The 26169-nt window shown below is 37.2% G+C and overlaps 1 protein-coding gene across 13 annotated transcripts in view; it reads left to right on the forward strand.

Annotated features, from left to right (window-relative positions):
- Positions 1-26169, forward strand: part of LOC306650342 (uncharacterized protein) — a 94648-nt gene that overhangs the window by 35618 nt on the left and 32861 nt on the right. For 3 of the 13 annotated variants that reach the window (XR_013760884.1, XR_013760886.1, XR_013760888.1), the window contains 2 exons: positions 1439-1675; positions 17777-18373. The exons of 8 other annotated variants lie outside the window; for them this stretch is intronic. The gene's annotated coding sequence lies outside the window, so the exon portion shown is untranslated. Of the gene's footprint in view, positions 1-1438; positions 1676-17776; positions 18374-26169 lie in introns of those variants that run through there. 2 more of the 13 variants (XR_013760875.1, XR_013760887.1) reach the window with 2 other exon arrangements.

Consider the following 26169-nt stretch of genomic DNA (forward strand, 5'->3'; position numbering starts at 1 on the left):
CTTCTGTTGGAATGGCTTAGACACTCTGCAACCTCTCTGTCCTTGAGGGCTGGAGGCATCATCTTATTAGAAAAACATATGGTACTAGTGGACTCTGAGTAGCAAGCAAGTTATATGATCTGCACATACAGAAAATTAACTGCACTAATGTAACCTGATGTAACTGAATATAACCCTGGAATATTGTTCATTTTATTAAAGTGTCTTAACTGATGTTTTTACTTCCTATTGCTTTCCATGCAGCCCTGGATGAATGCCTTTCCTTACTGTGTCAAGTCTTTCATGATCCTTCCTCTATATTCTCCATTCCACTTTGCAATGGGATTATTGTCTATACTGATGAAGGAAAACATTGGGGTGTGATGTCTATATTCACTGATAAAAAGTTGACTTGTTACACATTGCCTCAATCTTCTCGTGAGTACAATTACCTGCAATTATTTTGGCTCTTTGTATATTTCCCAACAACTTAAACATCATTGCAGACACACAGTATATAGCCAAACTGATGTCACATATTTCCACTGCAATTTTGTCGCCTCATTTGGATCCCTGTTTATCACTCCTTAATCTCTTTTATAGGATCATATGGCTCCAATAGTTCTTGCTCACTTGTAGAGTCACACTAAAATTCCTGGACTGCTCACTGGAAAAAAACTCATGCTGATACTGCTATAAAACCACTTTATCCTCTTTTCAGATGCCATGGAATCACACAATTTTTTTCATCAAAATGCTCACTCTTTAATAAAGATCTTTTCTATTTCCTCACAACAGGCTTGTTTCATCATTAATAATTGCTGTCATTGCACATTCTTTCATTCCTCTACTTGGGAATACATGAACCCTCAAGGTTTATATTCTAATGCCCTTTGGCAGATGGATGTAACTCCCTTACACACCTAGTCTTTCTTCCATATTACCATAGATACATCCAGGCATTGTATGAGCAGTGCACATCATTCAGAGAGGGTCTCAGCCTGTATCTCTGTATCTCTCACTTGTTCCTTTGCATTCCCACCATGGGTAAGCATCATTTAAAAACTGGCAATGCCCCTGCTTATAGGTCTAGTGCCTTTGCAGTTCTGTAATCAAAGGGATATAATTCTAACCAATGGAATTCTCCCAAATCTTTCTGGACAGGCTTTAGTTGAACATACATATCACATATTTAAAATGTGAATTAAAAAATGGGGACCAGAATTGCTCTTATTAATAATGCTCTCAATATTGCCTTGTTCACAATAAATGATCTCAATGTACTATATGAAGGTAATACTCATTTCTGGTCCTCTGCCTTGGACAGAAAATTTACCCCTAAAGTACCACTATGAAAGATTCATGTAAAATATTGAGTTCCACCAGATCTGGTATGTCAGGATCTTGTGCATTCCAATACATGGGTGATGGGGATATCCTGCTGCTTTTACTCCTACAGGTTCTGTCTGGATTCCTGCCAGGTGTGTGAGACCCATCAATCATCATGAGTTGGCATCAAGGACTTCACAATTTGGTTCCCAAATTCCATTTGATCCTAGATGAAGAGGACTGTGATTCAAAGAAGGAACGTCTGACAACAACAAGAGGCTCAAGAGACCCCTGGTCTTTGAATCATCTATTGGCTTGGGGAGATATAAAGAGTTTAACAACATCTGTTCAAAAATTGCCAATGCATGTAGGTTAGAATGTGCCCCAGAAAATTTGGTTACATCTCTGCAAAATTTATGCAAAATTGCACAACTATGCTGGCTACTATTGTGTTGTATCCCTGTTAGAGGTGACGCTGTATAAAAATACTGTCCCCTTTTTAGCTTCCCGCACTCATTATATATTTGGGTCTGCTCAGTGGAAATTGTTAATTCTTCTGAAAATTTGATTTCATCAAAATATTCTTGATAATAAAGCTGCTATTCATTGTTTGCTGTTGTTATATCATAAGGGGTGCCATGAATTTAATAATATGCATTGTTTTAATTTAAATGATAACAATAATCCCATTCAAAGAAATTGGATCACTTAAAGACACTATAAAAAGGTGCAACAAGATGATGGAGGTTGGGATTTATTAGATTGATTAACCTCATGGTTACCAAATTTTGTATGGATTAAAACAGCTTTTCATTGGAGGATGTTCATTGATACTTGTATTATTTTGTTGTGCTTATTTTTGTCAATATCTGCCTTGCTTTCTCCCTCCACCTTCCTCACACAAAAGACAAGTCATGTCTATTCAAAAGGCCATATAAAACAAAAACGGGGAGTTGTAGAGGTTCAGGTCAGTCAAAGTACAGAGGAGCCTGTCCTTCCAGTGTGCATACTCCATAGAACATTTAGGGCTTTCTGTTTGAATAGCTTAGAAACACTCTGCATCTCCTCTGTCCTTGAGGCCTGGAGATTCCTGGCCAGAGGGGCAAGCAGGGTTAAGGACAGCGCGGTCCACCTACTAGGATCTATGCACAGGGAGCAGCAATGGCTGGATAGCAAGCTGGCATTCATCCACTGTGAGGGAGATGGGAAGAAGCCACACAGATGTCTTTGAATTTGGAACTGCAGTGTGATGGATAAATTTGGTTGTTGTTTTGGGGTACAACAGAATGAATATTTGAGCAGTTTAAGAGCTGACAGGCTGTAGTTTTGCAGGTTGACACACAGCAGTGCTTCTTATGGCTATTGAGCATGGAGGCTTGCAGTGGATGCAGGTACATGGAGGAAGTGAATCACAGTAGAAGAAGCAGGAGCCAAATAGAAGGGACAGAGCCATCGCTCTTTCAGCTCTGTGCAGTAAAACTCCCTGCTGTATATGTGCTGAATTTCCTAGGCTGTTGCTCAGTCCTCCAACTGAGCAGCACCATGTCCCTTGCCTTGGTATACCCCAAACTTGCTTATTATAACACTAAAAGCCGTGCTGTGTGTGGGGCTCAGGCTGTGGGAATTACCTCTCTGAGCCCTGGCACCACTAATAAACTTGCTTCCAGATCTTGGTGTTCTGACCTCATTTCTCACATTTTCATGCTCCAGTCTTCATTGTGAATGGGGAGGCAAAATGACCAGCACAGGAAGCCTAGCAGGGTACACTGGGAATAGTTTCCTCTATGCCCACCACCTAACCCCATGCCCGGAACACAGATAACAAGTACATTCTTTGGACTTCAGGGGTAACTGTGCCCTTAATGCAGTCATGTTTTATAACCAACCAGCAACTTCTTCAGGTTAATTACCAGGAAATATTCTGCATGTCCTACTCCACAGAATTCCTTGTGTTATAGGTCTCTCTTTTCACATTGTTACCAATGTTTAATTACAAATAATAAAAGCCCACTCCCTGCAAAAATGTTGCAGAACAACAGCAGAATCTAGAATTTCTAGGTTAACATTGACAGACTGGATGGAGCAGCACATGAGCAGAGGAAACCTGTAAGAGCTTTTCCCAGGGTCCATTTCTTGTGACATTGCAGAAGCTGTAAATATATTTCAAAAGAGTCTGTGTAAGGGAGGATTAGGTACCAGTTTAAGAGTCGTTAATGTTAGTTACACATTCACTGAGTTGTCAGAATAGCTGTCACAAGACCAAGTTGCCATACATAACAACTAGTCTCTACCCATATGACCACCACACATAATTTGACTTCATTTTCAATTCCTGGCTTTACAAAATAAAGAAGACTTGCTACATGTGAGTACAGCATTTGGTGATATTTGATAAAAGATTTACCTGTTTGTTATGATTACTCTATCAATTTTAAGTCACACATTTTCTTACCACAGATGTTCCTAAAGCATCCAAATTTCACAATGACTATTTTACTTTCAAATGCTTAAAGAACAAATGAGTATTGCAAGTCAGTGGTACTAACCTTTAGACCAGTAAACAGATTCTTAATTCCACCAATTAATTTGTGACCTATAAATCTATTTTGTGCAACCATTGGAAAAATGATTTCATTTTATACAGTAGGATAGAATATCAGGGCATGGGTGTGTGCAATTCAAAATGATAGTTCAGGCAGACACAGTGGTACATGTGTGCAATCTCAGCAACTTGGAGGCTGAGGCAAGATCATCTCAAATTTAAGGTTAGTTTTGATAATTTATTGAGACCATATCTTAAAATGAAAATGACCAGGAGGGTTGCTGAGTGGTAGAGAACCCCCAAATTCAATCTCCACATGCATAAACACGGTGAAAATTTAAGTTTCACCACCTGATAACTTCTTATGAAGAAACAGATATTCAGATGTAATAGTCTTTTCATCTTTCCACCAGTCCATCTATGCATCTGTTCTTTTAAGAATTCATTAACTTTTCTGAGAACTGTATTTGAATTGCACACTTTTCTTCCTTGTTTCTCCTCATTGACAATAAATTCACTGAATTCTTGCCTTGCATCACTGCTCCTCTAAAAATTAGAATCATACATGAACCTGTGATCAGAGTAGATGTGGGCTTGAGTAATGGCCAAATAGTGGCACTTATCCCATCATCTATCCCTGGTTTCCTTTCTGCTTAAGACATGATCTGCCCATTTCAGTTTCCTGAAACCTGCAGGTGCCACTGAGTGAAATTATTTTTCCAATCAAGGAAACTCAACCTGAATCCTCCATAAATTCCTCCATCCCAGGACACAGAAGAAATTGTGTTCTTAATATATAGGTCTCCAGGTCATATTCTCTGAAATAAAAAATGCCCTTGCAAAAATAAAGGAACTAGGTTGGTACACTCTTGTAGCCAATCTTAATATCTTTTCCACAAATTGTTGTTATTGTACTGATTATCACTGGGATGAATGTATATATAGCTCTACCAAGAGGAAGTGTTCATACTGAGATTGGAGACATTGGTTTCATGAGAATACTCCTGAGAAAAGGCAGTGGGAATATCATACCAGTTGATTTTTGGATAAACTTAAAGAACTCATTTTCTCTCCCTGAGTCTTACTTATATATTCTGTGCATGGATTGATCATGATTTTGAGCACCTATTCAGTGACAGGGGTCCCAAATGTTAACTTGTATTGAACACATGTAGTAATATAGTCCCTGTGGTAAAGATAAAGGCAATGATTACAAGCAAGTCAAATTTAGAATGCTGAGAGGTTTAAGACTCAAGGTTAGTATTCTAGTCAATAAAATAAAATATGTAACTGAGTATTGTGATATCTAATAATTTTGTATTTATTGAATAACATTCAAAAAGATATGCAGATAAGTTCAATTTCACCTTTTTCCATTGTCATCTGAAGTCCATACCTGTGAGTTAACAACCCTTATTCATCCAGTTAATATGCTTCAGACATTTCCCTTCATTTATATCCATATATGCATATTTAGATGGCATCGTGCATGCAGAAAGTCACATTTTATGTAGACGAGAGTTTTGAAGACAGAATCTAAAGTACGACACACAGAACTTGACTGAATATAAACATCTGAAAGAGCTCCATTGTGACATAACTCAATTATTCTAAAATTCAACAGTTAAAATTGTACAGTTCAACTTGTATATTCACAGATTTTTGAAACCATCACATATCAATTTATAAAGGATTCCATTATTTGAAAATAACATGTCCTTTGTTCATGTTCACCTAATAGTATGCACTGTGGAAATCAGTTGCTCTCACTTTCTATAGATTTTCCTGTTCTGGCATTAAATATAATAAATTATGGGGTCAAAATATTCTCAGCAGCACTGTCCCAATGTGTGATAGACTCTAAGATGCAAGGGACTCGGGGTCCTACCTCTCATATATGTGGACACAGAAGACAGCAAAAAGAGTTCAATGGAAATTTAAAGTAATTTTATTAACTTTTATTCATGAATAACATACACAAAAAGTTAATTTGGCCTTATAATCAAAATTAAATGCAAATATCATCCTGGTTAATCTAGATCCTACTACTGCAAGGAAACCCAACATTAAAATAGCTGCGGTCTGAAGCTCTGGGTTCAATTCTTAGCAACTCAAAAGTGAAGCAAACAGGGCTGGGGATATAGCTCAGTTGGTAGAGTGCTTGCCTCGCAAGCACAAGGCCCTGGGTTTAAATCCCCAACACCACAAAAAATAAATAAATAAAATGAAACAAACAGAGAAATAATAGCCAGGTGTGGTGGGGTGTGCCTGCTCTCTCAATGACTGAAATGATTGACACAGGAGACCACTGTGGTGACACACTCCTGTAATTCCTGTCACTTGGTTACTGAGGTAGGAGAATTGGAAATTCAAAGCAAGTCTCAGAAACTGAGCAAGGCCTTGAGCAACAAAGCAGACACGTCGTCTCTAAATAAAATATAAGAAGAATTGGGGATGTGGTTGAGTGGCTTAGCGTCCCTGGGACCACTCCCTGGGTGTCTCCCAAAACTAAAGCCAGGTGAGGTGCTGCGTGCCTCTGATCCTGAGGCCAGCCCAGCAAATTCAGGAGACCCTGTGTAAAACATTGGAAAGGAGTGGGAACTTGCTGAAAGTGCCCTTGGGCCGAAGTCTGTGATCTGTTCTCATTAATTCCTGGATTGGCCACATTGGACTGTCACTCAGAGGTGGTTGTCTAGGCTCAGAGTCAGGGGGCGGGGCCTGAAGCCCTGTCCAATCAGAGGCACCGGGGTGAGAACCGTCCAATCCGCACGCAGCCCGCGAGGAGGGCGGGCTTCTGAAACCTTGCGCTGGCCTTTGTCTGGGAGCCGCCATTCTCCGATCCACTTCTGGCGTCTCCTCCTCAGCTCAGGAGCCCCAGGTTTCTGTGCCACACAGGGAAGGAGAGACTCCGAGGGAGAACGGGGCCGAGTGAAGAGCAGGGATGGTGAGTGTGCTTCAGGCCGCTGGAGACGGGCGAAGCCCAAGCCCTCGGGACTGGCGGTGGCGGGAGGGGAAATGGCGGCGGGGCCGCCCCTGGTCCTCTCAGTCTGCCGCCATCGTCCTCCTCTGTGGGGCTCAGCGCTCAGTCCCCACGTCTACATCTACTGCGTCCAGTAGCTGGGCCCTGTGCATCTTGTCACCTGAGTGCACGGTGTCCTCAGCCTCTGCCTGAGGCCCCATGAGGACATCAGGGTGCTGGCAGCCCAGCGTCTCCTGGGTTGAGAGCAGAGCACTTGGAGGGTCTTTAGAGGAGCACGAGGGTGTCCCTGTGCTGGCAGCCCAGCACCTCCGCAGGCTGTGTGCCGAAGACTGAGGATGGTGAAAGGAGGACCCCGACTCCATGGTGTTCCTGCATGAACGGAGCTGTGGTCTCTAGAGGCCTGGGTTCCTCCTTCCTGCTGAGCTAGCTGAATATTCAGGAAGCAGCATCTCAGATCCAGAACGTGGGGTCCATCCCAGCTATTCGGTGGTCTGTGAGTGAATTACTAAATTTTCTTGTTTAATTGGTTCTTTTCAGTTGCACATGACAATTCATTTTGGCATAATTATTCAAGCATGGACTATATCTTTAATTAGATCCCATTTCTTGTAGATGTTCATGATTGTGAAATACACTATCATATATTAATGGCTATATATAGGAAAATTTTTTTAATTTTCAGATCCAGTTCGTATTCCCAATGTCAATTTTCCAACTCAACCTTATCAATTTGTTTCCCAGGCTATATTTCAATTTGACAAAATATTTTTTATTTCTCAAATACCATGTGGTACATGTTGAAGTTTTTGTTTCATATTTGTGAACAATTTATGTGACAAGGAAGCAGAGAAATACCACTTGACCATTTGAACAAACTATGTGCCTCTCATCCACCTGTCTTCCAAGGCACAGGCACATTATCACAATATTTTGTGTTAAGATTCACCAGTGGAAAATTGATTGTGTGATCCTCATTATCTCAAACTCTCATGTCTTCCTGGTCCTGTCCTTCAGAATTGACTGATATAAGATGCCCACATCTGCTGCGTCCATAACTCCATGGGGTATGTAGTGAATTTCAGCCTGAGTCTTGTCCTCTTGGAAAGCAGTTTGAATTGTTGGTGGAGTCTCTCAAGAGAGTAGCTGGATGCCCTAGAGCTGGGAGGAATGTCTTGCCATTAAATGACTCTAAATATTATTCCAGTGGCCCAGGAGGCTGAGGCAGGAGGATCACAATTCAAAGCCAGCTGCAGCAATTTAACCAGGCACTGAGCAACTCAGCAAGACCCTGTCTCTAAAACAAATGGAAAAATGTGCTGGAGATGTGACTCAGTGTTTAAATGCCCCTGGGTTTATTGCTCTGTACCAAGAAATAATAATTCTTCTAAAAGACTTTTTTTTTTTTTTTTTTTTTTTAATTTTTGCTACCATGAATAGTGCTACAATGAAAATGGAGTTCAGCTGTTGGACAGAATGATTCCAAGTCTTTTAGATGTATACTCAGAATTATCACTGAATCACATTTTTCTGTTTTAATTTTTTTAAATTATTTTGCAAATTATTTTTGAAAAATTATTACCAAATTTATATTCTCATCAACAGTTGTACTAAGATTTCCTTGTATCCATTTCCTTATAATCTAAAGCTTGTTTTATTTTTTGTGTGTTTTATAATATCCATTCCTACAGCTCTGTTCAAGCTGCAGGAAATCTGTTTCCCTGTTATCTTTAATCCCTGATTCAAGTTTGTTGGATCCCAGGCTTCCAAGAAGCCACTGTACACTGTAAATAAAGAGGAATCTGTGATATTCAGATGTTTCAGATATGCAGATATTTTTCTGCAACTGCTTTTGGGTATTTTCATCCACCTATGTTCTTGCAAGACAATGCTAATTCATTTGATTGCAATCTGTGGAGATTTGAACTTGTTCAGTCACATTTACTCCAGAGATTGGAGTTTAAGGTTGTAGTCCTTTGAAGGAAAGGTGTTAAAGTTAGAGTTTCACTTCCTGTACAAATCTTAGGAGTAATTGTTAGAGGAGGAGATATTAGAGGGGTGAGTAGTGGAGGGATAGTAATCAGGAAGTGAAATGTCACCCAGGCTATCAGTGGCATACTGTATTTCCCCCTGTTAAATGCATGAATCAAGCTAGATAGAAACTCTGGTATCAGCAATAGCAGGTGGCAGAATATTCTGTCAAATTTCTTGTAAGGAGAAACTCACACCTTTGACATATAATTCCACTTTCCTGATCCCTGTTGATGAACTCCATGGATATTCTTGAATACTCATCGAAAAATCTGCACTTTTTATCATTTGATAGTGTGTATGCTAGTTGCTTCTCTTTTCTGACAAAGGGACAAAGTTTCAGTACTAAAGCTGAGAAGGGGAAAAGCAAAGACAAGGAATTGTTGGAACTTGCAGAGGAAAACGAGCATCGCAGCAGTTGGCAACAATTCAGAAATCAGGACACATCCAAGTTTCTTTAGAAAATACCCCCGATGACTCAGTTAAACCAAGGTCGATTTCTTGGTCATACTAATTATTCAGTGTGTGTTGGGAGGAGGCTCTACTTATTGTGGTCACCCAGGCACCTAATGTGAGAAAATTCCATCTTAGCATAGCTGTTTCCAACACCGAGGCAGGAAATGTACTGTAAGGAATGATCTAGTCTATCTTGATATTATGGGCAGTGGCACACATCATCCATTCATTGTTTGATTGTCAAATAAGTCACAGAGCACTGTCTTAACTTCTTCCATTTTCTATTTTCAAAACCCCTTATTTGCATCTTTGGAGGTTTGAACATACTCAGTGAACTTTGACCCCAGAGCTTGGGAGTTTAGGATGTGGTCCACAGAATGAAAGATGTTAGAGGTGAGCTGTCCAGTGAGTAGAAAACCTTCCTCCAAGAGGAGTTGGCAGGGCTGCAGTTACTGTAGAGGCAAGCTGGGAGAGGCAGCTCAGGAAGTGCCAAACACCCACTAAGGCTGCAAGTGTGCCATGGATTTTCCCTTTGAACTCTTTGATGCAGGAGAGGACAGAGAGTGGCCCAATTGTCATCTACATTAGTTGCTTAAGTACCCTAACAAATCTCTTTAGGCATATAACACGTCCCTTGAGATTTAACTTCCCCTCTCCCCTGATCCCAGATGTTCAAGTACATGGAAGTACTTGCATAACCATAGAAGACCACCACTCTTCTGTGGTCTTGATACTTATTACTGTCTAGATTCTTCCCCTTAAGTTCTAGGTAAATTGAGATCTCTACCACAGCAAACGTTAGAGTTAGGGTGTGTATATATGGTCACAATGTTTCTCTTCTCACGGTGACAGTGACTATTGGTGATTTAGTTCCAATTATGCAGTATTTTGCTAATCCTGGGCTAATGCCCAAGGTGACCCTAGGTTTTCTTCCACATTTGATGGCACTTATTTTCTCTGTGGTCCAGTGTACCTAAGTCTATTGACCCATTTATTATTTTGCCAAGAGAGACTTGAAACATTATGTTTATGCAATGTGCTCCTGGAGGAGGAATGGTCAGCAGCATCATATGGCATTATATTTCCAATGTCATCCTCCCTCTACTGTGAGCATAAGACTTTTATTTCTGTGCTGGAGTTTGAGCCCAGGGTCTTGCACATTCTGTACACACTTTCAGTGAACTGTGCCCTAGCACAAACATCTACCTTTAGATTTGGTTGTATCATGCCTCCAAATTTAATGTTAGTCTCAATGTCATTGGATTTGCATAGTCCCTCTATTTCTATTTAAAATACAAATAGTTTTTATGTAGCTATGGATTCATTTATGGATTTCTTTGTTTTGTGATTGCTTGGTCTTTTTTTAATTTTTTGTGGTGCTGGGGATTTGAACCCAGGGCCTTGTGCTTGCAAGGCAAGCACTCTTTGGTCTTCATTATTGCAAATTTACACTTAAATGATACACATTGGTGTCAGGAAAGGATAATGAGGTTTTTTTCTCTTGGAATTCAAGGTTTCTTGGATAAACTTATTGCAGGATCTGCCATCTCTGGCTTTATGGTGCCCAGACCCTGTGCAGTTTGAGGGTTGTAATATGTTTTGGTACTACTATGATCTGTGTAAGGGTAGATTATGTATCTTCAAGTTTCCATGGCTACATCAACACAGAGGGAAGAGAAGCATTTATGAGCGTAAGTCAAGGAGTGCTAGTAGCAACCCGAAGGTAGAATGATTCTCCCCTGTGTCTGAAGGCAGTGTGGGTCTGCTAACCCTTTGACATTAATCTACAGCACTGAAAACACACATTTCTGTAAAAGAATAAGCTTGTGTTACTTTTAGCTCTGATGTTTTTGGTGTTGTCGTTCAGAAAATATAAGACTAGAAAATTTTCTGCACCTTAGACTATGTGACCAAATTGAAACATGTTAATGTGGTAAATGTCAAAGATAAGCCATAGTTGTCCAGATTGTGCAAACATTTGGCCATCATGATGGACAGGTGAGTCCTTAGTGTCAAAAGTAGCAACACCCTGGCCAGGCAAATGCTTCAGTGTGAACTCTTGATAAGTTGTGATGCTAAACTGCAGTTTCCTCATGATGCCATCCATCACTGGGCATCAGTACATCTCCAGAGTTTTTGTAGAGTGACTGAAAAGTCATGAGGCAAGACTCCAGATGGACACGTGTTTCCTGTGTAGGAGAGGCTGTGCTCCCACAGGACCTCAGTTCTTTCTCCCCAGGTGTCACCACTTCTGTGAGTCTTTCACAATATAAGAAGGGTCCCCAATCTAAGGTACTCTTTCCTCATTCTGTCTGCTCCTGGGTGTGATCAATTCTCACATTTTGAGCTCCCTCACCACATTTGCCATTGTCCGTTTTCCCCTCTAGTTCCCAGGATTGTCAAGTACTTTCCCATGAACACTGAAACAGACACAGCATATTCCCATTTTTCTCCAAGTAATGAATGGTAGTTTAAAAAATATTTATATTCAGGTGATTACAATTTCACATGGGAGTTTAGGAGATAATCATTGCCTGACTCTGCTGCAAAAAGATTTTGTACTCTCTTCCTTCAATCTTCTGTAGGCACAGTCATCTTTTCAGAATGTATTTGGAAACTGTTCTTATATGAAACTGGACCGTCCCCCAAATAATATGTGTTGGTAGCCTAGTCACCAGTGCAGCAAGACTCAGAGATGGGGCTTTTAGGCTAATATAGAATCACAAAGATTCTGCATCTTCAGTGGATTAGTGTGTCAGTATCTCCCTGTTGTCCTGGGACACAGAATGCACTTATTGGAAAAGGGTCACTGGCAGCTGCACTGCACAGGTTTATCTTCTTCCAACATCTTCCTGCTCTCTCTGCTTCCTAGATTCCATGAGCTCAGCAGATTTTCCCATGTCTTTCTTCCATGTTTATGCCTTGGAGACAGCCTAGCATGGACTGAATTCTTTGAAAGTGTAATTCAAAATAAAAAGAATTCTCTTTTAAGTTATTCTTCTCAGGTATTTTGGTCTCATAGATGAAAAGTTAACTAATACTGAAAGAATACAAAGTAATGTCCTCATCCACCATCATTTTTTTCCAAGCAATAAATATCACAGTTGCCAGGGTAATAAACTTGATGGCCGCAGGTGTGATTTCTCTTGGTTTTATAGAGCCTTATTGGTGTCTGGTCATTTCTTCTTAGATGACAGTCAGAGGAATGGAGAGATGATTATCAGGAGAGTAGCCTGTTATCTATGGCTTAGAAGGATTTCCTATTATCCCTTTGGTCTACATAGGTAACCTTTTGGGAAATGAATATATAAAGATTTTTCTTCACTACCTCCTTTTTGTGGAGATTTTTGGTAGTCTATAAATTGGACACTGGTATTGAAGGGAAAATAGAGAATTTATTTTTCACTCTGATATGTGAAAGAAGGGAAATTAAAACAAAGTATAAGGAAAACTCATACATGTTCATGTGTTCCAAAATAAACAATGTCCCTCAGTAAGTAAAAATAGGTATTGCATAATAACACAAGTGATACAATGAGTGGACTTGAAGAGTAGGTCTAACAATTAATACTGTTCATTTCTTGGATTGTACCTTCAAGATTTGTTCACTTATTTCAAGTTCCATTTTTAAAAATTGCAAAATGGATTTTGTTATTAGAGTTTAAAACACTAGAAGATGTATCCAAAGAAGAAGGATAGAGCTGGATTTCAGAAAAATTGTCCTTACTTTACATTAATCAAAATTTTTCTTTACCATTTTCTTTTTCCTGAATGCTGATAGCAAGGTTATCACCTCTTTTCCAGTTTGAGAGGTGTTTTTAAATCAGATTCCAGAGCTTAACTTTGTAAAATCTATCAGAAAAATTAAAAAAAAAAATTTCCTCCATTGTGACTGCATAAATATCAATACATTTCCTCAAGTTTGTGTGTCAGATAAGTTGGTGAGTTATGGCTTTACCACATCAGATTTTCTCTCCTAAGGTATTGTGACTGTCAATCATATATCCTATTCTGGATATGGCAGTTTAATGTAAATTGTTATGTTTTTATGTAAGGTATCTCCCAAAAGCCCACTTTTGAGACAGTGAGAGAAGGTTCAGAGAAGAAGTGATTGGGTTGTGAGAGTCTTAACTCCATCAGGTATTTAATGCCCTGATTGGAATTAACTGTGGTAACTGAAGGGGTAGGTAGAGTGTGCCTGGAGGAAATCGGAAGTGGGGTGTGCCTTTGGGGTATGTATTTTTATCTGCAGAGGGAGACTCTCTTTTTTGCTCTCTGATTGCACTGGGAGCTATTTCCCTCTGCCACACTCTTCCACTATGATGTTCATGCTCACCTCAAAACCTGAGGAGTGGAGCCAGCCTTCTATGAACTAAGACCTCTGAAACCATCAGCTCTTAAATAAACTGTTCTTCCTCTACAATTTTATTGCCAGCTCGTTAGTCACAGCAGCAAAATAGGTGACTGAAACAGTCATATATATCATAGTGCTTTTCAAATCCTGAATTGCTCACATAAAATTCATCATCTACTAAGTCATTATTACCATGGGGATAGCAACAAAATTACATATATATTTTCTGAAAAATGTTGATGCTTGTGCTTCTCCTTTTGAGGAATACATTTTAAGCAACCCTTGAGGAATGCATTGTAAACACATGGTTTTCCTCTTGTACACATAAACATTGAGTTTGGGCAGGCATGATCATGCACACCTGTAATCCCACCTACTCAGGAGACTCATGCAGGAGAATTAATGTTTGACATTAGCCTTCACACTTTAGTGACACTCAGTGTCAGAATAGAAAACAAAATAAGGAGAGCTGTCAGTGGTAAATGAATTTTCCCCGAGTTCAGTACCTAGTACAAGAGAACATAAGCAAAATCCCACTGAATTTGAATGTTTTTACTCACATCACAGTGGGCAGTTTCTCATTCAAACTGTATCAATACAGTGGGGTGCAGGGATGACCTGAGTTCTGTGACTTTCAGCTAAAACTAGTCTTGAGACTACAAACGGAGTTCTAGAAAGGTCCATGTGTTCTGATGAGTGTAGAGGCAGATTATTAAGAGATGGATTTGAATTGTAGGTAATCACTCCTGAGAAAGAAGACCAGGGAAGAAGAAGAAAGCAGACGTAGCTGGTTTTCAGGTGTGTTGCATGGCTGGGGCTGCATTTACCTTCCAAAATAGCATGTATTTTAAGTTTGCAAACTTCCTTCCCTACTATTTATTTATTTATTTATTTATTTATTTATTTATTTTTTTGGTAACAGGTCTTAAACTACTTTATTTCCTTTACAGAAGTTAATTTGTAGCCCTTAATAATAGGAGCATCTTCTCAATGTGCACACCTCAGTATTATTCATGTGATAGGTTCATGACCTGTAGATTCATGACCTGTAGTGTTCAACATATTTCTTTTAGATATTTAAAAGTGTTAGTACCATAGATTTGCATTTGCTAATGTAGAGTCATTAGATATTGCTAAGGAAGTAAACCATACTTAATTCTTTTTACATTCCATCTGGATGCTCCATCAACTTTAAGAATTAACAAAATGCACATTAAACCCAAATCTGTCCTCCTTGGTCCCCTTTCATCCACATGAGTATTGGCAAGGCCTATTTTTTGTCTTCCCTGCCTAGAGGAGTCAGGATGGAACAACCTCATTTGGCAAATCAGCCCAAATTTGGAGCATTGAATCATGGTTCCTATCAGACCAGGCATGGGCTCTGAAGTCTCTGGAAATCCCCATCCATCCACTCCGGAGCTGCTTTCTCAAGGAAGCCATCCCACCCTGCCACAAGTGCCCAGTCTCAGATGAACATTTCCAAAGATTTCCAAAAGATTCAAATGATTTCCAAAGATTTCTCAACCAGCAAGATGTCCTGCAGCTCTGTGCATGTCAAAGCCTTTGAGGGATGGAGATGAACCAGCTCACCTCAGAAACAAGATGGGTCCTGTCTGTCATGGTGTCCTGAACAAAATTGGGCTACTTTGTCCACACTCTTCCAAACTGCCCTCCGTGTGCTTAATGGGGCTGTGTCAATTGCACGTGGGTGACAGATTAGGCATGTCCTTGTCTTTGTGCTTCCCCTGACTCGGCATGATGAAGTTTGGACTGCTGTCCCTTGTGTGGGCACTGCAGATTGTCATGGCATAGGAGTTTCTTGCCCTCCAGGCATGTCCTGCCACCTGGGCCTCTAGCTCCTCTGAACTTCCCAGCACCCTGTTCCAAGCCCTCACTTGGTGTCAGCAGCTCTTTCCTCTGTCCATCTGCCTTGGAGGAGCTCTGGCCAAGTGTGACATGGGAAGATTTCCAACACTGCCACTGGGTTCAACCCATCACTTCCTTTACTATGACAAGCATGATGTGCACCATATTAACCTTGAGAATCAGCCTGAGATGACTGGGACAAAAAGTTGACATAGGGAGCAAGGAACAGATTCCAGCTGGAAACCCATGTTCTGAGAGTTCATCTTCATGTTTCCCAGCAATGTAGACTTGACCCTTACATCTCCTTTGGGGACAAAATTCTTTGAGTCCAATTCATTAGTCTTTCCCTTAGTTTTACATGCTCATAATGAATGATGACATTAATCTTGAATCTTTTGGCATCCCTTCCATTAAACCAAAATTGCTTTCTCATAGTTCATATTAGAAAGATGGTCTTTATACTAAAGAAAACGAGGAAAAGAAGAGACTCGTGCTTTAGAATATTAAAAGTGTCTATTCAACTACCCTTTAGCACTTCTATAGCATGGAACACATGCACAGATAAAATGTCAAGTAAAACTTTTATCAGAAGAAGATTGACATTTTGCTCTACTTTTTAGTTTATTTTGCTTCATTGTGGCCACTCATATCAAATTCATGATGCTGTCCTTTTGCATGCATTGATACTTTATACAAAATCTGCCAGATTCTTCCCAATAATGATAATGGATTTCTCTTTATTAAGTATCTCCTTAGAATGTTTTTAAATATTCTATGTAAACCATCATGTTTTATACAGAATTTGTTTTTTAATTTCTCTTTACTTGTGACTTGCTTTATTAGACAAATGTTTTTAAATATTCTATGTAAACCATCTTGTTTTATACAGAATTTGTTTTTTAATTTCTCTTTACTTGTGACTTGATTTGTTTATTAGACATTGGCTTTGTAATTGGAGGCTTGAAGGAAACCATAGCTTTGTATGTCTTCATTTTATTCTACCTCAAGTTCAGAGACATACACATTCTAATCTGCTTGCATTTTCAATAGAAAAAAAAATAAAAAATAAAAAAAGCCTATTTCTCAGTACATTAATATTAAAAAATGTAGTTCATAGATGATAAGTGAAAAATATCAAAAGAATAAGACTCAGAAATTTTAACTATATTCTGTTCTTCAATGTTATATCTCAGTAATGTCATAAAAAAACAAAGCATCAATCCCAAGTTGAATTATAATTTTTAGAAAGTGAATGCTTTTACTTCATTTACATGAAAGGTTGTCTGTGGTTTTAGTGCATTAAAAAGTTGCTCTTTTTGCATATGACCTAATATGAAAATTTAATCAATTTGATTTTATGGCACTCTTAATATGTTTGCATTACTCTTCTCAGTTATAATAACTATCAATAACTGCTCTGAAAATTCTTTAATTTCAGACTTCATTTTGACATTTATGTTCCTTTTTATGAATTGTAGGCCAGGTAGACTTGAAAAACCCAGGAAAGTATTCATTGGATGTTTGACAACATGTCCTCAAAGATTACCAAAAAAAAAAAAAAAAACCAAAAAGAAAAGAAAAGTATTACCACCGTCAATAGATCATTTTGGGTGTATGCATTAAGATATGAGAAATTCTTGGAGTGGTAGGTATATATTTGAAATGATCAAAAAGGATTCTTGTTGCTATTTGATATTGCACAAACTGCTGAAAGTATTTGAATTCAGATTCATGAATGAACTCTTGTTTAGTGTTCTACCTCACTGTTTTTCTTAGACCAGTGCCACTGGCATTAATAGAGAGCTTGCTACATACTCAGAAACCCAGCTCCTATCCCAGGACTAGTGACTCCATCTATGCATTAGCAACACGTCCAATCCTTGTCTGTGCTCATTACAATTTGGGAAGCAATCATCTAACTCAGTATAAGTGTCTCATCTGAGAAATATACAAAATTCATTTAATAAAATAAAAATGTAGTCCTCAAATATAATATTATGTTTATTTTAATTTTAAATTTCACAAATGTCTAGAATATACCATCTTTTCAACTGTCTTCCTCTTTCCTCAGAGTTACATAATACACTAGACAAGCATGCTGTGTTATAAAGTATCATATTGAATCATTGAGGTTCCTCATCTTTGTCAGAACCAGTTCTCTTAACTCTCATTGGGTCAACTTAAAATCTCTGTGAATGATCATGTGGTCAAAGCATCATTAATACACATATTCTTATTTCAGGAACCCTTGACATTCATGGATGTGGCCATTGATTTCTCCCAAGAGGAATGGGAATGCCTGGACCCAGCTCAGCAGAAATTATACAGAGACGTGATGTTGGAGAACTACAGAAACCTGGTCTTTCTGGGTGAGTGAGCTTCCCTTCAGAATCTTGATTCACTATCAGTACTGAATGTCCTTCCTTTGTAGAGTATCTCTTGGTAGCTTCCACTGTGCATGAATCAGTTTCAGATACTTACTTTCATGGAAATATATTGGAAAATTGTTGATATAGACAGGAAAATGTTAATTATATTTCTTTTTATGTTTAACCTCATTCTTTCTTGATACGATGTACACCCCTCCCTTCAGATTTGTCAAAGAAATTCAACAGGATCATATATTGTGACCTACCCCTTAAATGCATTTCCTTATCTTTGATTCATTCTCTTTACTGTTGATAGTTGGAAATTGTGCTCAGTATTAGAAGAGTGAAATGTTTTTTATATATTCTAATGGGTCTGTCAAGAAACAATACTTGGGGAAATAATTTTCCAGAATCTGGTCTTACTCTAATGAACACAGTAGTAGGACATAAACATCAGTAATTACAAGAGGGTTCCCGTCAGTCATTCCACTTTCCAGTAAACAATCCTCATTGTCTCCAAGCCATTCCTAGTTACATTTATTGACCAAAGGAAAGATCCATGGAATCTAAAGAGACAAGAGACACTAGTTGTTTTAACGAGTGTTTTTTTTTTTTTTTCTGCTGTGACCAAAAGATCTGACAAGATCATTTTAAGGAAGAGAAGTTTATTTGTGGTTCATGGTTTCAAAGGTCCTTGTCTATAAGTAGCCAGCTCCATTTCTTGGGGCTTGACAGGAGGCTGAACATTATGCTGAAAGGGTTTGCTGGAGGAACATGGTTCACATGATGATCAGAAAACTGAGAGGTACAGACTCCAGAGACCAGTTACAGAGACGTCCTTGAGGTCTGTCTCCAATGACCCACCTCTTCCATCCAAACCTACCAGACCACAACTACCTAGAGCTCAGTTAATTTTATCCAAGGACCAGTTCTCTGATTGGGTAAATGCTCTCATAACCCCATCACTTCACCCCCAACCTTTTCACATCATCTCACACATGGGCTTTTGGGGATACTTTACCTCCAAAATATAAGAGCAGCCATTATACAGGTGGGTAGATGTGAATAAAACCAAAGATTACTGAAGATAGGTCCCAATGTGAAGGAGGAAACCACACTTAAATATGTTAATTGAGAAGCTCTAATCCAATAGAAATGAATTTTCAGAAACCTAGTTTTATCTGTCTTGCAGTCATAAAAGGGCATGCCCTTCCGTATACTTATCATAATTTCAAATCCTTTTAGGGTTCTTCTTCCCCTTAGTGATCCCTGAGTATATTCAAATTAACAGCCCTTTGTAACTCCCCTTTGTCTATTAGGATCTGGATCGTCTGACATCATTTTATTGATTTTGAAGGCCACTAGAATACCTGTTTACATTTGTGACTGTCTCTAGGTTAAATCATTGTAATATATTAGTATCCTGAAACAGTTTCTCTAATATGATTTAAATATTCATGCATTTAAGTTTTCTCCTCAGGGCTCTTTATTGCTCTGGGTTTTCTGTTAGTATTCTCTGCCATGTAATGAATGATCCTTACAATTCCAGTTCTTTGTGAGTGCATAGTTATGACTGAAAATTATTATTGTAAATAGGATTTTTCTAATAATATGGTTATTGATGATTTTAAGGATTAAATTTTCTACCATTTTCATGCCAATGTGTGTTTCATTGTTTACAATAAGTTCCCTGTTGAGACATAGATGGGTTTCCTCCCATCAATGAATAATGTGTTTTTTTTAATGTATACATTATGATTGAAAGTAAACTGCTTTTACTTCACATTTTTGAACAATGTAAGTTGAAATATGCATGAACTATGTGCCTGTTCCCTTAGAATTACATGTTTTACATGGTTTTATAAATATTGCTCCTGTTTTGTTTATGATTGCATATTGTGTCTTGTTTCTTTTCTCCATCTAGGTATTTGTAGAACTTATCTAATGAACATGTGGATATATGTACATATACTGAGGTTTGTACCCAGGGGTGCTCTAATCCTTAGTTACATCTGTAGCCCCATTTTATTTTTATTTTGAAATAGATTCTTGCTAAGGTGTTCAAACTGGCTTCAAATTTGCAATTCTTCCTCACTCTTTCTCCCATTCAGAATTACTAGCATGCATATCATATGTTTATTGATAAAACTCTTCCCTTGTCCAAAATAAAGATTTTAGCATTTTAAAGTAGGACTTTCAAATATTTTTACATTTCTGTTTATCTTTTATGTATTTTTTAAATTTAAATGCAATTAAACCACATAAAATTAAACCTACTGTTTCAATATTTCAAGTGCTGTTTAGTAGTTTTAATTCAAGTTGTTTTGCAACACTTTTCTTAGAAATTTACATCTTCCAAAACAAAGTTGGATTTTCCCAAAAATCAAGTGCTCCTTTGTTTCCTATCACAAACACTGTTCCTTCTGTGCAAAGGGTTTTATTCCTTTAGATGTCTCATATAAGTAGAATCACACAACATTTGACTGTTGATGAATGGTTATTTCAGTAAGCATAATGTCTTTAAGATGAATCTTTATGATAGATGGTACACAGTTTCTCATCTACAAAAAGTTGAAAAATATTTTATAGTTTTTTTTTTTTTTCCAAATTGCCCTCATTCATGCATATGGAAGGACATTTTTTTTTTTTTTTTTTTTTTGCTACCCCTGTTGGCCCTCTTGAATGATTCAATGATTGCAAGTGTGTAACTACATCTTAAATCACACAAATTAGTGAGGATTTACTCTGTTGTGTTCAATATGGCTACTTTTCTGAGTCCATTTCCATATTAATCTATGGAGAACTGTAGCTTTTTTATTCCCTGTTATATCACAAAGCATTACTCAAATTTATTTCTATTTTGAATAATTTTGAATCATTTATAAGCTCTTGTTGTAATTGTACAGAATTTTAAACAGTCTTTCTGTGTTTGAATAAAAAAATATTGGAATTTTGATAGCTTATACCAGGACTCTCTAGATCATTTAAGTAGTATAGACAATATCTAATTTTATCTTTCATTTCTTGAATGAGCCCATGTTTAAGAGTGCAGCATTGCACACATTTTTGGAGTTTTGGATGTCACTTCCCCTTTTTTATTATTATTTTTATTTAAATTTTAGTTTTTTACATACTGCATTTTGCTTCATTGTACACAAATGGGGTACATAATTACATTTCTATGGTTGTACACAATGTAGATTCATACCATTCATGTCATCATACATGTACATAGGTAATGATGTTTGTCTCTCTCCACCATTTTTCAAACTCCCCTCTCTCTCATTTCCTTCTACATATTCTAAAGTTCCCCCATTATTCTCTCATTCCCCACTTCCCACACCCATTAGATATCATTCTCCACTTACGGGGAAAACATTAGGCCTTTGGTTTTTTGGGCTTGACTTATTTCATTTAGCATGATATTCTCCAATTTCATCCATTTATTTGCAAATGCCGTAATATTATTCTTCTGTATGGCTGAATAGTATATACGAGAGTTTCTTTATCCATTCATCTGTGGTTGGGCATCTGGGTTGGTTCCACAATCAAGCTATTGTGAACTGAGCTGCTTTAACATTGATGTGGCTGTGGTACTGTAGTTTGCTGAGCCCACCCCCACATCAATTCCCCTTTTGATTTCTAATTTCCTATAATATGTGTATAAAGTCATTTAAATATTGTCATTTCTTAAGGTATTTTCTGCTTTTAAGCTGTTCAATCCAGAATGTTTCATGAGCTTTTGAGAAGGTTGGGTCTGTAATCTAGTTGATTTATACTACTTCCTGAAGTCTTCTAGTCCCTGTTTACCATTCTGCCTGGTTTATTTTCTCTCAGTCATTGGGCATTGGTGTCTCCAAATATTACTGTGTCACTATTTCTTTCAGTTCTTTCAAGGTAGCCTCTCTATATTTGGAAGTATAATGTGAGTTAAACATGTATTTACTAGTATTTTAAGGTTTTAGAGAGTGGTGTCTTCTATCTTTATATAATACTCTAGTTTGTCTCTTTTCAAAATATTTTCCCTTAGAAAACTTTATCTCACATAACTTTTTCCTTCATTGTTTTACATAATATTGCCATCTCTGATTTCTTTCTTTCATCTTTGCATGTAATGTCTTTTTCATCATTTCACTTTTACTAAAACTGACCCTAAATTTAAATAAAATGTCATGTAGAGACCAAACAGGAATTTTGAGACTTAATCCTCTTAGGCATGTTTTGTGTTCTGATTGGTGTTTAATAATAATCCATTTATACTTAGATAAATTACTGAAAATAATGCACTTATTACTGTTACTTTGTACGTTACTTTCTCTAGTTCTTATAATTGTTTTCCCTACTTTTTTATTTGTGTTAATACTCAGTTCATAGATTTTTATTGTGACAAGCTTTGACATCTGTCCATATTCTCTTTATATATTTTATGGTTATTATGCCATTAGATTGGGATTATATGAAACAGTTTAAGTTTACACTACATTATGTATTGATACTAAATTTACTTAGACGCCATATAAAAAATCAACATCTTTGCATATCCTCTTAAAGTCATTATTGATTTCACAGCTATTTTATATTGTACACTAGTTAACAGGTTTATGAGAGCCTCACCTTTGTCTTTGAAATTCTATAGCAAAATTGTGTTATGTATCATCATTACAGTGTAATAGAATTCATATTTGTGTGTATTTGTTCTTTTACCAGAAAGTTTTTAGATTTCAAATGATTTGTTTTGTGAAGATTTATTTCACATTCAGTTGAAAGGATTCATTATAGAATTTCTTGTAGGAGAGGTCTAGAAGTCAGAAACGTTTTTTGCGTTTGTGTATCTTGATATGCTTTCTTTAAATTTGCTATTGAAAAATAGTGGTTTTGGATACAGTTTTTATGGATGTCAATTTTTTTTCTTTTTTCTTTTTTTTATTCATTGGATTATATATTCCAATTCTTTTCTGGAAGTCTTCATAAAAAATCAACTAATAATTGTATAGATGTCCTTGTAAGTGATAACATCTGTTATCTTTTGATCCTCTCAAAATTTGAATGTGAATTTTGAAACTTTTATTAGATGTGCTTTATTTGGAATGTTTTTGTGCTTATTTTTGGAAATGCTTGTGCCTCTTAATGTTTGACAGCTTTCCTTCCTCACATTTTCAATTTCTGTGACCTTATTTTTTAAGAAATAATTTATGTACATAATTTCTGCTGATTTCTATTACTAACATTTTTCTTTCAATTAATTTACTTCAATTATTTAATTTATATTTTCAATTTTTATTAATTTTTCAGAATTTTTACAGACTGCCTTTGGATTCATCGTACACAAATGAGGGTACATCTTTTTCTTTCTGTTTGTGCACAATGTACATTCATACCATTCGTGTACATAGGGTTGTGATGTCTGTCTCATTCCACCATTTTTCATACCCCTCCCTCTCATTTCCTTCTACATAATATAATGTTTCTCAATTCTTCTCTCACTCTCCCCTCCCCACCTCCATATATATCATCATCCCTTATCAGGGAAAATATTCAGCCTTTGGTTTTTTGGGATTGACTTATTTCACTTAGAATGATATTCTCCAATTCCGTCCATTTATCTGCAAATGCCATAAAGTTATGCTTCTTTATGGCTAAATAATATTCCATTGTCTATATACATTAGTTTCTTTATGCATTCATCTATTGAAGGGCATCTAGGTAAGTTCGGTAATCTAGCTATCAGGAATAGAGCTGCTATAAATGTTGATGTAGCTGTGTTACTCTACTATGCTAATTTTAAATTCTTTGGGTATAAACCAAGGAGTGGGATAACTGGGTGAAAAAGTAGGTCCATTGCAATTTAAAACTCCACTAGCAATGTAAAATGTGCTTTTTTCTCAAATCCAGGGCACCATTTACTATTATTATGTATATATTTTCTTTTTTGGCACAGTGCTGGGAATTGAACCCATGGCCTTGTGCTCGCAAGGCAAGCACTCTACAACTGAGCTGTCCCCCCAGCCCTATTGTTTATATTTTTGATAGTAGCCATTCTAATTGGAATAAAGTGATATCATAGAGTTGTTTGAATTTTCATTTACTTTAATTCTTGGTGAGCACATTGAATATCACAAAAATGGTTATTTCATCTTGTTTAGTAAATTCATAACTTTGGCATACTTATTGTCTTTTCCTAGTTTTTTTCTATTGTTGCTTTGATTGATCCAAGTTTCCCTTTTTTCTTTGTGTGCTATTATTTCCACTGAGATTTTTCTACTTAAAAACAAGCTTAGAGTAAATGATTATAGTTGTTTTGAAAATGTTTGGAAATTACTAAAGAAATAAACGCTAGGTAATATAAACAGACACGTGCCTATAGTTCCAGATAAGTGGGAGGCTGAGGCAGAATGAATGCACGTTTTTGGTGATTTCCTGTCTCAAAAGTAAGCAATCTAGAAAAGGCCTGGGGGGACTGTGGTCGAAGCTCAGTGCTAGAGCAGTTTCCTACCATGTGTGATCTTGTGGTTTTATCCTCTGCACTCCATAAAATCTAAGAAGAATAATTTTTAAAAAAGGTAATAGGGATTGGGGAAGTAACTCAGTGGAACCTGCCCCTGTATTCAATCCCAGTTAAACTCCCCTGATGAAAGAAGAGGGAAAAAATGAGGTAAGAAGTCAGTTGTGGGGCTGGGGAGATAGCTCAGCTGGTAGAGTGCTTGTCTCCCAGGCACAGGGCCCTGAGTTCGATCCCCAGTACTGCAAAAAAAAAAAAAAAAAAAAAAGAGAGAGTCAATTGTTACATCACTTGACTCATATGTGAAATCTGAGCAAGTTGAATTTTGGCGCTATGATTTGGGAGATATTAGAGTAATGTCAGTCAAAGTTTTTATTTTATTTTATTTTTTCATGGTGCTGGTGCTTGATCCCAGGGCCTTTGGTTGCATGGCAAGCACTCTACCAACTGAGCTATGTCCCCAGCCCTGCTAGTTTTTATTTTAATGGGCAAACGTCAAGTGTCTGTACAGCATGGTGGGTGTAGTTTATTATATTTTTCTTTTTATTTTGTATTTGGAATTGAGCCCAGTAGACTTTACCACTGGTCAATACCATCAGCTCTTTTTCTTTTTGTTTTTTAGTTAGTGTCTTGCTAAATTGCTGAGGTTGGTCTTGAATAGGCACTCCTTCTGTCTCAGCCTCCTGAGTCACTGGGATTAAAATTATGTGCCAACCACCATGCCTGGCTAATATATTGTATTCCTTTTTTTTTTTTTTTTTTTTTAGAGATTTATAAATATATTATTAGTGGTTTTACTTAATACTGAATGCAGAGAATAGAAAGAAATCAGCACTTAAAAGGAAATATTAATATTCAAATTAGTGTAATATATTTACATATATTGACCAGTTTTGTATGTTTAGAATTACAAACAAATAAAGCTTTCATTCTGAATACACTTTGAATTTGAGGGTTTTTTGTTTTGTTTTGTTTTTTTTTTTTTTTTTTTTTGCTGTATTTATACCAAGTATGATTAATTTGGTTCGTATCTAACCTAAAAGCAAGACTTTGCAAGATGATCATGAAACAAAACAGGAAATCAGAAATTTTAAAACCGCTTTTTAGTGCAGGATAAATCCACACAAAAGAATAAAGTTTCAATACCAGATAGATAAATACAAAGGAGGAAAATCAAGGAGCAAACAGAATCACAAGTACCAATTCTATTCTAACTGTGATTTCTAATTCTAGCAACAATTCAGCCAGCAGTAACTTAGATGCTGTTGTTCTAGAAAATAAAAGCATTAATTCTTTCACTACAACTTTCAGACTTCACTGGAACAATTATTAAGCATTCAGATTATTTTGTATTAACAGAAGAAATGATTTATACATATACAAACATTAACAAAAGAGTCCTTCACGCACTGCTGAAAGCCACAATATAGTTTGGGGGCCATATTTCAATGTACATAATGTTATGAGTAATAAAGAGCATAAGACAGTACAGTACTCAGGACTGTTGACTGAGTACTCCACCTCTTCGTACCATCGAAGAGTCACTGATGTGGATGGGACTGCAATGACAACACTGACAGACTTCTAAACAGGACTCCCTTTTAATTAATTATGATACAACTGTGATGCACAGCTAGCTTATAGACCTGATGTTTCCACTGTAATAGCACTAGAGAATTCTAGTGACATTAAATATTAGAGTTATTTAATTCTAGTGACATTAAATATTAGAGTTCCCTGCTAATTCTTCAGCAGAAAAACAGTTTT

This window comes from Sciurus vulgaris (genome assembly GCF_902686455.1).
Source record: "Sciurus vulgaris genome assembly, chromosome: 19".
Classification (NCBI taxonomy): Eukaryota; Metazoa; Chordata; class Mammalia; order Rodentia; family Sciuridae; genus Sciurus; species Sciurus vulgaris.